The sequence below is a fragment of the Protopterus annectens genome, chromosome 2.part0 (genome assembly GCF_019279795.1).
Source record: "Protopterus annectens isolate FY-2018-M chromosome 2.part0, PAN1.0, whole genome shotgun sequence".
Lineage (NCBI taxonomy): Eukaryota > Metazoa > Chordata > Ceratodontiformes > Protopteridae > Protopterus > Protopterus annectens.
In genome coordinates, this window is record NC_056728.1 from 1,831,388,249 (window position 1) to 1,831,403,832 (window position 15,584).

The window sequence follows — 15,584 nt, forward strand, 5'->3', positions numbered from 1 at the left end:
TGCAGGGGTGCTCTCTGGAGCCTTGAACCAGGTCTCAGTCACTGTACAGATATCGATGTTCTCCATTTCTCCATGCCTCGAGTGAGTGCATTTTGAGATTTAGACTTCTAGCATTGAGTAGCATCACCCTCAGTTTTTGCTTGCCTGTTCCTGTTATGTTGGTGAATTTGTCATTTGAACCTTGCCTAAAAAAGGCATTATAGAGGTGGCAAGAACCTTAGCCAGTATCCAGAATCCCAGGGGTGACAGGTGCAGGCCATCTCTGGCAAAGCATTGTGGTCTGTCGACCATGTCATCCCAGGCAGACCGATACTGGATCCCTTTAAAGTGGCACCAGAAGCTTAGTCAATTGTTGAAGTCAGTCATTTTGTCCTTGTACTGCGGCATCATTCTGGGTGATGGCAGAATGCTACTTAGGGCTAGGGTCATACCTGCCTGGGCTACAAGATTGGAGAGCTCTTCCATGTCTCTTTTCATGTAGTCCAGGGAGGTACATCTCAGGTCTTCACACCAACATGGACAGTGACAGAGTCATATTTGTACTTGTTGTGGAGTGACCTGAGTGCATGGGTTATGTGGTGGATCCTGGCACCCGACAGGCAGCTGACAGTAACCTTCTCCTTGTTTAGCCTGGTGAGTGGAACATCAGTGTGCCTGACTATAGAGTCACCTATGACTAGTGTGTTGGGTACGTTGTTTTGCCTTATTGGCTGTGGTTGAGTGGCACACTGAGTCTGCGGGCTATGTGTCATTTGGGTTGTGTTGGAGTGGATGTTGCTTGCATTTCTGCTTTGGAGGTCTCTGTTGCTTGAACAGATTATTACTGAGAACCTCCACGAATGTTTTTGTGTTTCTATGTGTGGATTTTGGTGGTGTAGATTTAGTGAGACTATGTGATGAGTGTGGTGTGGTGCAAGTGTTTACCTTCTCCTCTTGAATGTCAAGTTCAGTCTTGATTGGAGAAAGCTTTACCTCCAGTTTGGCTAGATAAGTGCATCTCTCACAAGTTGTAGTGTTGGGTGGTAGGAGGAGAGGGTTGTCTGTGTACATGAGGCAATTTCTACATTGCCCCAAAATGCCCAGATTCATCAGATAGACAGGAGAGAACACTGGCAGCTGACCCTTGGACATGCCTGAATAAAAAACTATTTTCCTGTAGATAAGTGAGGAAAGTGAGTACAAGAGCTGTTTTTCTCTAAGCAAGTGAGGAAAGTAAGTACCAAAACTGTTTTCCTCTAGGTAATGAGGAAGGTTGAGTGCTGTAGTAATTAGTAGGTTATTTAGTGCTTATAAGTTCTGAACAAGTGCTGATCACGAATAAGCAAATTCAAGTGCTAAAACTAAGAATCTGTATCTGGACTAAACTAGTTACAGGAAAGGGGGGAAACAAGTGCAAATGCGGGCTTTTAAATCAGAAAGTTGAGAGAGATGGAAAAACTGCCCATATGTCCAATAACTACAATTTCTGGGCCAGAACCACTCCTTATGTGGTAGATAGGTTACCAAGTGCTTACCACTCCCACTGATAAGCTATGCTTTTGTTTATTTGGATGTCAGCTTAGGGTCATTGTCATGTTGAAAGGTGAAATTCCTCTTTATCTTCAGCTTCAGCTTTCTAGCAGACCCCTGAAGGTTTTGGGCCAAAACTGGTATTTGCAACTGTTCCCAATTCACTCCACCTTCACTAAAGCCTCAGTTCCAGATGAAGAAAAGCAACCCCAACGCATGATACTGCCACCACCATGCTTCACCATGGGGATGGTGTGCTTTTGGTGATGAGGTGGTTTTTTTTCTTGCGATAATTATTTCATTTCGGTACTTGTTCATACATAGTGATATTAATGAAGGGGTCATCTGCGGAAATGCATCTGCATACTGAAATGATATCCAGGAAGGGGTAGCTATAGGAAGTAATTCAATGTTGTGTCAGGGCAGTCGTTGTACAGACATGATCATAGTGCTGTAGTGAGCAGTCTCCAAATTAACTTGTGTGACATTGCAGTGACTGTTCATAACTGAGACAAACTCATGATGCTGTTGCTGATAGAAATAATTTGGTTTTATGTTAGGAAATTCAACAGTGCTTAATTATGGAAAATGTCTTTGGGAATGGTGACTTCCATTATGGTCGTTTCTTACAGCATGATAGACATTGCTCTTCTGATTGCTGAGTCCCCACTTACTGAAATCAGTTGATGGCTTGCCCTTGTGGATTGTGATGTAAGCTTAGATCCTCTATTCTTATTGCATATAGCCTGTTTTGCAAGTGGTATTGAATGTCTTTGGCATGGTGTTTTACAGGTACAATTTCAGGTCTGCCAGTAGTCAAGAGCTAATGTTGACTGGCACAAGAATCCACTGATCTCAACCTTGCTTAATGCCTTCTCTACTTGTACATGAGACAGTTAGAGGCTGCAGGCACATAAATACCTATAATAGTGAAAATATGGATTGTTGGTGTTCACGGAATATTGGCCTATAGGGGTATCAGACATTACTCCACCGCAGCCAAATTTCTAGGAGCTCTTTGTATCAAGTGTTGTCTGATATTATTATCCCCGAGCATTTGTGGAGTATGGAAAAACAGTACCACTGGCTGGTTTACAGTTTATTTTTGTAATTTGATGTGTGTGTGTGTGTGTGTGTGTGTGTGTGTGTGTGTGTGTGTGGAATATTTTATACACTTTGTGTATGTATATATATTGACATTTTGTATATATATATATATATATATATATATATATATATATATATATACACACACACACACACAGGTGTGTGTGTGTGTGTGTGTGTGTGTGTGTGTGTGTGTGTGTGTGTGTGTGTATATATATATATATATATATATATATATATATATATATATATATAAAACAACTAAAGTTTGACAACCATTTGCTGGCAAATATCAAAAAATACACAAAAATACTGGGCATGCTTTATCGTCATTACCAATTTATCTCTCTCCCCACCAGGCTCACTCTTGTCAACACTTACCTAATCCCATTTCTACTATATGGAGCCTCTATCTTACCAACCTGCAATCCTCCCTCAAATCCAAACTCTCCTCCTGTTACTATAAGTTCGCAAAATTCTCAACTGGTCACAGATCCAGCACCCATCACTGTACCTCCCTACACTAATTGAAATGGCTTGAACTCCCCAATTATCTTATCTACACACATCTCATTCAAGCACATAGACTTATATTTCGCCCTTCTCTTTGTCCCTCCCTCATTTCAACCTTTAAAATGCATCTTCCCAACAGATGCCTACGATCCAACCAACAAAATCAAATTGAACTGCATAAACCCTCCCGCCCGCCTGGCAAACATCTTCTTTCCTTCTGCCTTGCACGCCACTGGCACTCCCTCCCACCTCTCATCCGTACCACTAATGGTCTCTCTATCTTTAAATCCCTTCTCTACTCTCACCTAACATCACTGTGGGAATGCTCTTGCTCTCATCCTACATAATATCTCTATCTATATCCCTTCCTACTTCAAACACTTCGGCTGACACCTTCTTAACAATCTGTCACTCTTTATTCCTCCTTAATGCATTATATGGGGTCCTTTGCACTACCTTTTACAGCTGGAACTAACTTGATTATTGTTAATACTGCGATACTTATCTATCCTGACATTTCATTATCGTTAAAACTGTGATACTTTATCTCCCCTGATGTTTGATTATTGTTAAAACTGTGATACTTTATCTCCCCTGACGTTTGATTATTGTTAAAACTGTGATACTTTATCTCCCCTGATGTTTGATTATCGTTAAAACTATGATACTTTATCTACTCTGACATGTAACGCTGTGATACTTTATCTCCCCTGATATTTGATTATCGTTAAAACTGTGATACTTTATCTCCCCTGACATTTGATTATTGTTAAAACTGTGATACTTTATCTCCCCTGACGTTTGATTATCATTAAAACTATGATACTTTATCTACTCTGACATGTAACGCTGTGATACTTTATCTCCCCTGATATTTGATTATCGTTAAAACTGTGATACTTTATCTCCCCTGACGTTTGATTATTGTTAAAACTGTGATACTTTATCTCCCCTGATGTTTGATTATCGTTAAAACTGTGATACTTTATCTACTCTGACATTTTTATTTTCTAATTTCTCTTTAACTGCTGTATCAGTGTCTAGTAGATTTACAGTTATGACTTCTTAGTAGCTCTGTGTAACCTAGAATTATTTTATTTTAATTTTTTAAATTTTTTAATTGTATTGTATTTGTATTTGTAATATTGTTATTTTAACTAGTTGTAACTTTGGAGCTTTTCTCCCCAGGACTCCATTGAAAACGGGCTCCTCAAGGCCCAGTGGACCACCCTGGTAAACAAACTGCAAATAAATAAATAAATAAATAAATAAATAAATAAATACATACATAAATAATATATATTGGTGTGTGTGTGTGTGTGTGTGTGTGTGTGTGTGTGTGTGTGTGTGTGTGTGTATATATATTTATATATATATATATATATATATATATATATATACATATATATATATACACACACACACACACACACATGCACGTATAGGTATGTGTGTGTGTCTATAATTATATAATACATATATATAAAATGCGGTTATATTACCACTACTCCTACACCAAAACACGCCCACAAAAATCATTACTGTTCCAACCTCAAGTTCTGCTACCTATCCTAGCCATCTGTGCTAACAGCTGCAACAGAACCTTCTTTTACCCTTACCTGTCTAGCAACTACTGCTGTATACTGTCACTAAAAGTGAACATGACCTCTGCGTCCTCAGCCATCATCACCAACTACAAATGCTATTCTATCAGTAAATACTGCCCCATTCTGCAACCAAATGCAAGCTACAGGGCACTCAAAGTAACGCTGGTTTAGAATTGATTTATTTTATTTATTTTACATTTGTAAACCGGGAAATTCAGACTGCACCAGGTCCATTTTCGGCTGTGGCCCTGGGAGAAAAGCTCCGGCATCTAGTTGTACAAAAACATTAAAGCAGGTATATTACACAAATAAGATGTAGTAAACAGGTTACAACATATATGGTGAACATAGTAATATAACAAGAAATAACTAAAAACACTCCAAATAAATGCTGGTGTAGAAAACAGGTAAAATGACAATGTCAGTTAGACACTGGCAAGAGAAGAAAATATATGAAGTAAATTCTACAGTTAAAAGTCCAACTTTTCAAATGAAACAAGCGTGTAGGTGATCAGAGATCAAGCAGGTGATCAGAGAGCAGTTTGGGGAGTTAATATGATTTGAGGGAGTTTTGAATTTAGTGATGGAGGGGGGCAGTGGACACGGAATGGGGTAAGGAGTTGCAATTTCTGGCAAGGGTGTGGGAGTAGAGTGCTTTCCCTGCTTTATTATTAGCCTTGGTGATGGAGAGGAGGGATTTTTCACTAGTGCTGAGGTACCAGTTTGCAGTGTAGTCAGTAAGTAGATTGGATATTGAGGAGGGTTTTTCAGGGTATTTGAGAATATTGTAGGCTGTACCCAGCTGGTGATAGTTAAGTAGCTGTGGTAACTCAAACCATTTCAGTTCTTTTAGTGCAATACAGTGATGGGTTCTATAGGTTAAGTTGGTAGGAAACTTGGCTATTTTATTGTAGCATGATTCTAGTTTGTCTAGGTCACACTTTCAGATTTGGTTAAAGATTGGTGCTGCGTATAATAGAGTTGAGAGAAGGTGGCTTTGTGCAAGAGTGGCTCTAGTTTTTGTAAAAGAAAGGACTTATGCCCGTATAGGGAGCCTAGCTTTTTGTGTACTAGTTTTATGGTATGTGAGATGTGAACATCAAAGTGAAGATTATTGTCAATTTCAATGCCCAGATGTTTGATGTGGTTAGAGGGGGAGATGGTGGTGCTGTCCTTAGATGTTATGGTAAAGGAGAGGGTTTTTTTATCTATTAGGGGAAAACAGTAGCAATTTTGTCTTTTTGTGATCTAAAATTAGTTGGATACCTGAGATCCATTTTTATACAGAGTTGAAGGTATCCTGAGTGAGTGTAAGGTGGTGGGAGATGAGGTGGAGCAGATCAAGGTTGAATCATCTCCATATTGAATGAGTGTGGCATGCTGTGTAGAGTTATTGAGGTTATTTGTGAATACAGAAAATAGTAGTGGGCCCAGTATAGAGCCCCGTGGGACTCCTATGGTGGTTGGTGGACAGATTGTTGCCTGACAGATAGGTAGCTTCTGAACCAGGCTATAGCAGAGGAAGTGAAGGATAGTGATGTTAGTGAGTCTAGTAGGATGGAGTGAAAGACAATGTCAGATGCCTTTGAGAGGTCTAGGAAAATGGCTGATACATATTTGTTATCATTCCTGTGATGGTTGATATGATTAGTAAAGGACAGAAGGGCAGTGGTAGTGCTGTGATGTGTATGGAAATCATGCTGTGTGGTAGATGGGAGATTGTGTGTGTTAAGAAATGTCATCACCTGCAAGTGGATGAATTTCTCAAAAATTTTACATAGGGGGGACAGGATGGCAATAGGTCGGTAGTTAGAGAAGTAGTAGGAGTTACCTCCTTTATGGAGAGGAATAGAGAGAGGAAATGTAGAATTTCCAAACATGGTGTACAATGTTACAACAGTAACTGGTGACAAATTTAGCTACTACAACCTCTGTCAGTAGAGTATATCTGATTCCCTACTAAATATCTTCAGTAATGCATTCAGATGTTTGCATGTATGTTATATATATATATATATATATATATATATATATATATATATATATATATATATATATTGCTCAGACACAGCTCCACGTGGTCCTGTTGAGTCTTCCTGGCTACAGAGAACTGAAAAAAAGCGACTGCTTTCCTGATTAAGTATCCTGCTGTTTTTTTATATTTGTTTTACCTTCTACTGCTTACCTGGAGCAAGCTTTAACTGTTTTCATAGTTATTTACTGCATTTTTTATTATCTGCACTTAAAAGTACATTTTAGTCGAAATTAGTCTAATTCAAGTCGAAAAGTGTTTGTTTGCTGTTTAATTTGTTTGGCTGCCCACTAAAGTGTGCTAGCCTGTACTACTGACTTATTGCCTTTTCTGCATTTCTGTGTGTTTCTATTTAAAAACAAAAAAAAAAATATTCCTTGTTTTCCTGCCTCTCCTAAACTAGTTAGACCAGTTTACAGGCCTTGCTGTATCCTGGGCTGTGTTGTAGTTCCTGTGTTGTCCATTGTCTTACTTGGATAGAAGGAAGTTTCTTAGCTCACCAGTGGGAGTGGGGAGCCTTGAATAGCCTACCTGTCCTTGAGGGAAGTGACCTCAGCACAAGAAGCTGTAGTAATTGGTCATTTTGGACCATTTCTAGCTCTTTTGAAGTTCCCTGGTTAAAATCTGCCTCTGGCATTTTTTTGAAGCCATATTGTTCAGGCACAGCTCCACGTGGTCCTGTTGAGTCTTCCTGGCTACAGAGAACTGAAAAAAGCGACTGCTTTCCTGATTAAGTATCCTACTGTTTTTTATATTTGTTTTACCTTCTACTGCTTACCTAGAGCAAGCTTTAACTGTTTTCATAGTTATTTACTGCATTTTTATTATCTGCACTTAAAAGTACATTTTAGTCGAAATTAGTCTAATTCAAGTCAAAAAGTGTTTGTTTGCTGTTTAATTTAATTGTTTGGCTGCCCACTAAAGTGTGCTAGCCTGTACTACTGACTTATTGCCTTTTCTGCATTTCTGTGTGTTTCTATTTAAAAAAAAAATATATATATATATATATTCCTTGTTTTCCTGCCTCTCCTAAACTAGTTAGACCAGTTTACAGGCCTTGCTGTTTCCTGGGCTGTGTTGTAGTTCCTGTGTTGTCCATTGCCTTACTTGGATAGAAGGAAGTTTCTTAGCTCACCAGTGGGAGTGGGGAGCCTTGAATAGCCTACCTGTCCTTGAGGGAAGTGACCTCAGCACAAGAAGCTGTAGTAATTGGTCATTTTGGACCATTTCTAGCTCTTTTGAAGTTCCCTGGTTAAAATCTGCCTCTGGCATTTTTTTGAAGCCATATTGCTCAGGCACAGCTCCACGTGGTCCTGTTGAGTCTTCCTGGCTACAGAGAACTGAAAAAAGCGACTGCTTTCCTGATTAAGTATCCTGCTTTTTTTATATTTGTTTTACCTTCTACTGCTTACCTAGAGCAAGCTTTAACTGTTTTCATGGTTATTTACTGCATTTTTATTATCTGCACTTAAAAGTACATTTTAGTCGAAATTAGTCTAATTCAAGTCGAAAAGTGTTTGTTTGCTGTTTAATTTAATTGTTTGGCTGCCCACTAAAGTGTGCTAGCCTGTACTACTGACTTATTGCCTTTTCTGCATTTCTGTGAGTCTCTATTTAAAAACAAAAAACAAAAAATTCCTTGTTTTCCTGCCTCTCCTAAACTAGTTAGACCAGTTTACAGGCCTTGCTGTATCCTGGGCTGTGTTGTAGTTCCTGTGTTGTCCATTGCCTTACTTGGATAGAAGGAAGTTTCTTAGCTCACCAGTGGGAGTGGGGAGCTTTGAATAGCCTACCTGTCCTTGAGGGAAGTGACCTCAGCACAAAAAGCTGTAGTAATTGGTCATTTTGGACCATTTCTAGCTCTTTTGAAGTTCCCTGGTTAAAATCTGCCTCTGGCATTTTTTTGAAGCCATATTGTTCAGACACAGCTCCACGTGGTCCTGTTGAGTCTTCCTGGCTACAGAGAACTGAAAAAAGCGACTGCTTTCCTGATTAAGTATTCTGCTGTTTTTTATATTTGTTTTACCTTCTACTGCTTACCTAGAGCAAGCTTTAACTGTTTTCATAGTTATTTACTGCATTTTTTATTATCTGCACTTAAAAGTACATTTTAGTCGAAATTAGTCTAATTCAAGTCTAAAAGTGTTTGCTGTTTAATTTAATTGTTTGGCTGCCCACTAAAGTGTGCTAGCCTGTACTACTGACTTATTGCCTTTTCTGCATTTAGCGTGGAGTTGCCACTAGAGCACCATCGGGCAGTGCCGGTTAAACAAGGTTAAACTATTTCTGGCTTCGTAAAGTCTGCTCTTCATTTTTTCCCTTAGAACTGCTCTACTTGTAATCTAAACAGTCTATTCTCTATCTGTAAAGCTCAGCACTTGTTCCTAAAGCATTTTTAGTCAGGTAAAGCACTTCTATATTATACAAAGTACTTCACTAGCTTAAAACCCCCTTGAGTACCCACTTCCCTATAGGTCCTTTCTGACTCAGTTACACAGCAAACTTTTTCATTTCTTCTAGCATGTCAAAGGGTCAGTTGCTAGCGTCCTCTCCTGCTCAGCTGGTGAATCTGGGAATATTGAGGCAATGTTACAATTGCCTCATGTACACAGACAACCCTCTCCTCCTCCCACAAAACACAAATACATGAGAGATGCAACTATATAGCCAAACTGGAGGCTGAGCTCTCTCAACTCAGGACTGGCAAAACCAGACAGGAGGAGAAGGTAACCACACACACCATAAACCCAGTCTCACATAGAACTATCACAACTACAAATCAAACACATAAACACACAAAGACATACTCGGAGGCACTGATCAAAAATCTACCAAAACAGCAGAGGCCTCCAAAGCAGACACCCAAACAACTGCCACCTCATGACATAACACAAGCAACACATAGATCACAAAGTCAGTGTGCAAATCAGTCACAGCCCTTAAGGCCAAACACAATGCCAGACACACTTGTCATAGGTGACTCCATAGTCAGACACACTGATGTCCCACTCACCAGACTGAACAAGGAGAAGGTCACAGTAAGCTGCCTGTCGGGCGCTAGAATCCACCACATAACACAAGCATTCAGGTCACTCCACAGCAAGTACAAGTATGACTCAGTCATTGTCCATGCCGGTGTGAATGACCTGAGATGTACCTCCCTGGACTACATGAAAAGAGACATAAAGGAGCTCTCAGATTATGTAGCCCAGGCTGGTATGACCCTGACCCTGAGCAGTATCCTACCTTCACCAAGAATGATGCCACAATACAGAGACAAAATGATCAGTTTTAATAATTGGCTTAATTTCTGGTGTCATTCTAAGGGGATCCAATGTCTGTCTGCCTGGAATGACATGCTTGACAAGCCACGCTGCTTAAGGGACGGCTTGCACCTGTCACCCTGGGTTTCGGATATTGGCAAAGGCTCTTGCCACCCCCATAGTGCCTTTTTAGACAAGGCTCAAATTCTAAACCCACCGCCCTAGAAAACAATAATGGAAAAAACTAAGGGTAATGATGCTCAATGCCAGAAGTCTAAATCTCAAGATGCACCCCTCGAAGCCCTCCTCAGTATGGAGAACATTGATGTCTGTGCTGTGACTGAAACCTGGTTCAAGGATCCTGAGAGCACCCGGCACTATCAGGTTTTACCTCATATCATGCGTTCCGCACCAAAACCCGGACCGTACCACAAAAGGAGGGTGTATCCATATTCATCAAGGATACCCACACCTCCAGGCTGGTGGCAACTCACGAAGCATCAGAGACCATTCAGGTGCAATTAACCATAGGCAAAACTGCTCTACAGTTTGTAGCATGTTACAGGCCACCCTCTCAAACTCAGGAACCCCACACAGCCTTCCTGAAGACACTTGAGAGTATAAATGTCTCTCCAAACACCATCATATTGGGTGACTTCAACTACCCAAACATAGACTGGGAACATTACTCAAGCCCCAATACCCTAGCCCAAAGGTTCCTGGAGTTCATAAACTCAAATGCTATGGAACAACTTGTCACCATTCCCACAAGAGGTGAAAATATACTAGACCTGATCATCACAAACATGGGGACAAAATGCTCCACACGAAGTATATCCCTCATTGGTGAGATCAGACCATAAACTAATCTCACCGGAGATCCACCTCCCGCCCCACCCCCAACAAAAGACCACAGTGAAGAACTTCTCAAAAGCCAACTTCACACTTCTTAAGACTGGTGTGGTATCCTTCAAGGCCCCTGAGCCAGTGGAAACCACAACCCACGCTGCTGAATCCCTTACAAATGCTTTCTGAGCACCTCCAGGATTGCATGGATCAAGCAATCCCAAATAAAATCAAGACCCTTTCCACCAAAGGCAAGCCCGATCTGGTGGACCCCAGCCATAAACAAACTACAACAAGAGGAGAAAGCTACTACAAGATAGAGCAAAATCCCTAAAAGGGAAGACATCTCTGATCAATACTAGTAAAAAACTACGATCACTCATAAAATCATCCAAGGCCAACTTTGAGAGAAAAATCGCCAAGGACTCAAAAGGCAATCATAAGGCCTTCTTTAGCTATGTTAGAAATCTGGGTGGAAACTCCCAGATATGCTCAGAATTAGTCCAAAATGATACAAAAATCACTGAACCCACAGACATTGCAAACATACTGGCAGACAGGTTCAGTGAAAATTTCTCCCCCCCCCCCCAAAAGGAGAAATATCTATCCCAGCAGAGTGTAGCCTCCCAATCATCTCAAATGCCCAGGTGAGAGCTGCTCTCTAAAGCTAAAAACACAGCATCAATGGGACCGGATGGTGTCCCCGGCTGTGTGCCTACATGAACTTAATGAGGAACTAAACCCACACATAAGGCTGCTGTTTAATCTTAGCCTTACCACAGGATACGTACCCAAAGAGTGGCGTACGGCAACTGTGGTCCCACTCCACAAAGGCGGTGCTTCTATGGACCCTGGTAATTACCGCCCCATAAGCTTAACAAGCCTGGTCTGCAAAGATATGGAGAGGATCATAATGGAACTCATAAATAAAGACATAGGGGACCTACAGACATTGGATCCTACCCAATTCGGCTTTGTCAAGGGCAGATCATGCCTCTTGAACTTGGTCGACTTTTTTGAAACAGTCACCAAGGCCATTGATGAGGGTAAGGCAGTTCATACAGCCTACCTTGACCTTGCAAAAGCTTTCGACACACTACCCCACTCTGGTATCATAGAAAAGCTCACCAGCTTAAATGTAAACCCATATGTCACAAGATGGGTTGCAAACTGGCTCAAGGACAGAACCCACAGGGTTAGAGTTGCTGGTGCCATGTCAGACTCAAGCGGTCTGGCGGTGTCCCACAGGGCTCAGTCCTGGGGCCCCTCTTGTTCGGCATCTACTTTTCAGAAGTGCAGGCAAACATAGGAGGATTGTGGCTGACAAAGTTTGCAGATGACTGCAAACTGGGCGCCATAGTTGAAAATCCATCAGACACAGATATCCTTCAGAGAGGTCTCATAGAAATGGATAGCTGGTGCCAGAGCCATGGCCTTAAGCTAAACACCAAAAAATGTATAGTCATACCCTTTGGTAAAACAAGGTAACCCCAAGTTACCACATAGGTGGCAATCCATTAAGCACAGAAGAGGTTATCAGGGACCTGGGGACCCAAGTTGACAGTAACCTTTCTTTTGACACTCACATTGCCAAAGTGGTTAGGAGGACCTTCTACATTGCCCACCTGATTATGAAGGGATTCACATCCAGATCAAGGGAGGTCATTGTTCCCTGTACTCTTCACTTATCAGACCAATGATTGAGTACAATGCCCCATTCGGAATGTATCTTACCCGACACCTGCAGCAATTGGAAAGACCCCAAAAGTTCCTCACCAAAAGGATAAAGGGGCTCAAAAATATGCCATATGCTGCTTGACTGAAGAAACTCCAGCTCTATTCAGTCGCATACCATCTGCTCAGAGGTGACCTGTGCCTGACATACAAGGCCATGTCCAACCCGGAATTAATGGACATGCTCCACCTCAAAAAATCCAAATCCACCAGAGCCACAAGAGCAAGAGACTTAAACCTCAACACAGCTATAAATAGGATGTGCTGGAGGGACAGATTCATCACCCAGAGACTCCCTATGCTGTGGAACAGAATCCCGGTCCATGTGAGACAGAGCACCTCGCTGGCTCTGTTCAAGAGGAATCTTGACCAGTGGATGGGAGATCGTAGGTTTACCCCGGGGATCATCTCTGTATCACTGCTGGACAGAGGCACGGCAAACTAATGGGTATAGTATTCTTCAACCTAAGGGGTGGTGAAAGCCACACAACTCTGGCTAGGCTTATAAATGCCCTAGGGCAGATAGCCTAGTATGAACCTATGAACCTATAAAATGTGTTATTTACATCTCTATCATTACATAAGTAATGTCTCTAAGTGGATCTGTTCTCCATTGGTGCTCCACTGTCAACAAATTCAAAATAGAATCTATATATCTGCATATATACTGTGATGTGCATTACTGACTAGCTACAGTTGTCACCACCAAATCCACTTTTAGGGGGATCTCATTTCAATAGTAATGTTGAGGGGGTCACTCGGGTAAATATTTCATTAGTTTAACTCTGCATCCTTGGACATATTAACGAAAGTGGCGCTTGTGAAAATGGTTCATTGTGATGCTTGCATATCCTTAATTATAGTACTGAGTGGATTGGTTTGGTAACCGTTTCATTTTTAGTGATTGTGCATATATGATCATAGTACTAAAATGGCTGCAATGAGGAAATGTTTCATCTCGGTCCTTGTGCATACTGGTACATATCAAAGGAGGTCTTAAGTAGATACATGCTTCATCACAGTGTGTGTGCATAACTGGTCATATCGGTTCATCGGTAGGTACTAGGCTATTGGCCCTATGGCCTATATAAGCCTAGCCAAAAAGGTACCCAGGCTTTCGCCACCCAAGGAAATTATTTTCCTGTGCCCATGTCAAGCAGAGCCACAGAAATGATCCTCGGGGTGAATTTCCTATTTCCCATCCAATCATCAAGATTTTTTTTGGAGTGCTAATGAAGAGCTTTGTTTGATTTAGATAGGTATTTTGTTCCAGAGTATGGGAAGTCTCTGGGACTGGTATCTATCCCTACAGCATGTTCTGTTTATTGTGGTGACAAGGTTTAGGTCCCTATAGTGTGTTGCTTGGAGGGATTGGGATTTAAGTGGAGCATGTCCAGCAGCTCTGGGTTTCACATAGTTTGTATGTTAGGCAGAGATCGCATATGTGTAGGCGATATGCAACGGAGTAAAGCTGGTGTTTTTTGAGACAGTCTGCATAGGGCATCTGTTTGAGGCCAGTAATCCTCTTTGTGAGGTATTTCTGCAGCCTTTCCAGTTGTTGTAGATGTCTTATGAGGTACATACCAAAAGGGGCATTGTAGTCTGTAATGGGTCTAATGATTGATGAGTAGAGGGGAAAAATTACCTCTTTTTTCCTGGATGAGTAACTGTTTGTGATGAGGTGTGCCGTGTAGAATGATTTCCTGACTACTGTGGAGATGTGATTATCAAAGGAGAGACTATTGTCCACCAGTGTCCCAAGGTCTATTATCATATGTGATAGTACATGGGTACATAGTTTTTACCAAAAGGGATGACAATGCACTTTTTGGCATTGAGCTTGAGGCCATGGCTTTGACACCAGGCATCTGTCTCAGTGAGGCCCTTTTGTAGGATGTCCACATCGTTAGGAGTTTTGATTATGGCTCCTAGTTTGCAGTCATCTGCGAACTTCATTAGCCAAAGACCTTCTGTGTTAGCCTGTACTAAAGAGAAGTAGATGCCAAAGGAGAGGACCCAGGACTAAACCCTGTGGTACTCCACTTGTCACTGGTCTGAAGTCAGATTTGAAGTCTGCTACATTCACAGTGTGGGTTCTGTGAGTGAGCCAGTTGGCAACCAATCTTGTGACATAGGGATATATGCCTAGTTTAGTGAGTTTATCTATAATTCCAGAGTGGGTTATGGTGTTGAAAGCCTTGGTGAGATGTAGATAGGCTTTGTGAACCACCTTACCCTCATCTATGGCTTTGGTGACTGCTTTTAAGAAGTCCATCAGGTTTAGCAGACATGATCTGCCTTTTACAAACCTGAACTGGGTGGGGTCCAGAGTTTGGAGATTACCAATGTCTTTGTTTATAAGTTCCATGATGATAAATTCCATGGACTTGCAGACCAGGCTCATCAGGCTAATGGGGTGGCAGTTCCTGGTGTCCGTGGTGGATCTTCCTTTGTGGATTCGGATAATTGTTGCTGTGTGCCGTTCAGTGGGCACAAAGCCTGAGGTGAGGCTATGATTGAACATGGTACTTAGGTGGGGTGCCAGTTCATTCTGTAGTTCATGTAGAATGCAGCCTGTGATGTTGTTAGGTCCCATGGATGCTGTGTTCTTGGCTTTGGAGAGTGTGTTTTTTACCAGTGCAGCTGTGATAACAGGAACTTTGCATTATTCTGGTATAGGGCCCTTTAGGGGGTGAGGGGGGATCTTTACACTAAATGTTTCACATTTGTGTTTGTGGATGCTTAGACATAGCAGTGATGTCGCTCACTTGTTTAATGTCTCACTGTTGTGGTTATGCATACTTGATCATAATTATTTATCTATTTATATAATTTGCACTTGTTTACCAGTGTGGTCTGAACGGGTCTACAGAATACATTCTCAGCAGAGGCCTGGGAAGAAAAGCTCAACATAAAGTACTATACAAATGGAATTCCATGAGAAATACTTTTGAAAAATAAGTTGAAACAAAA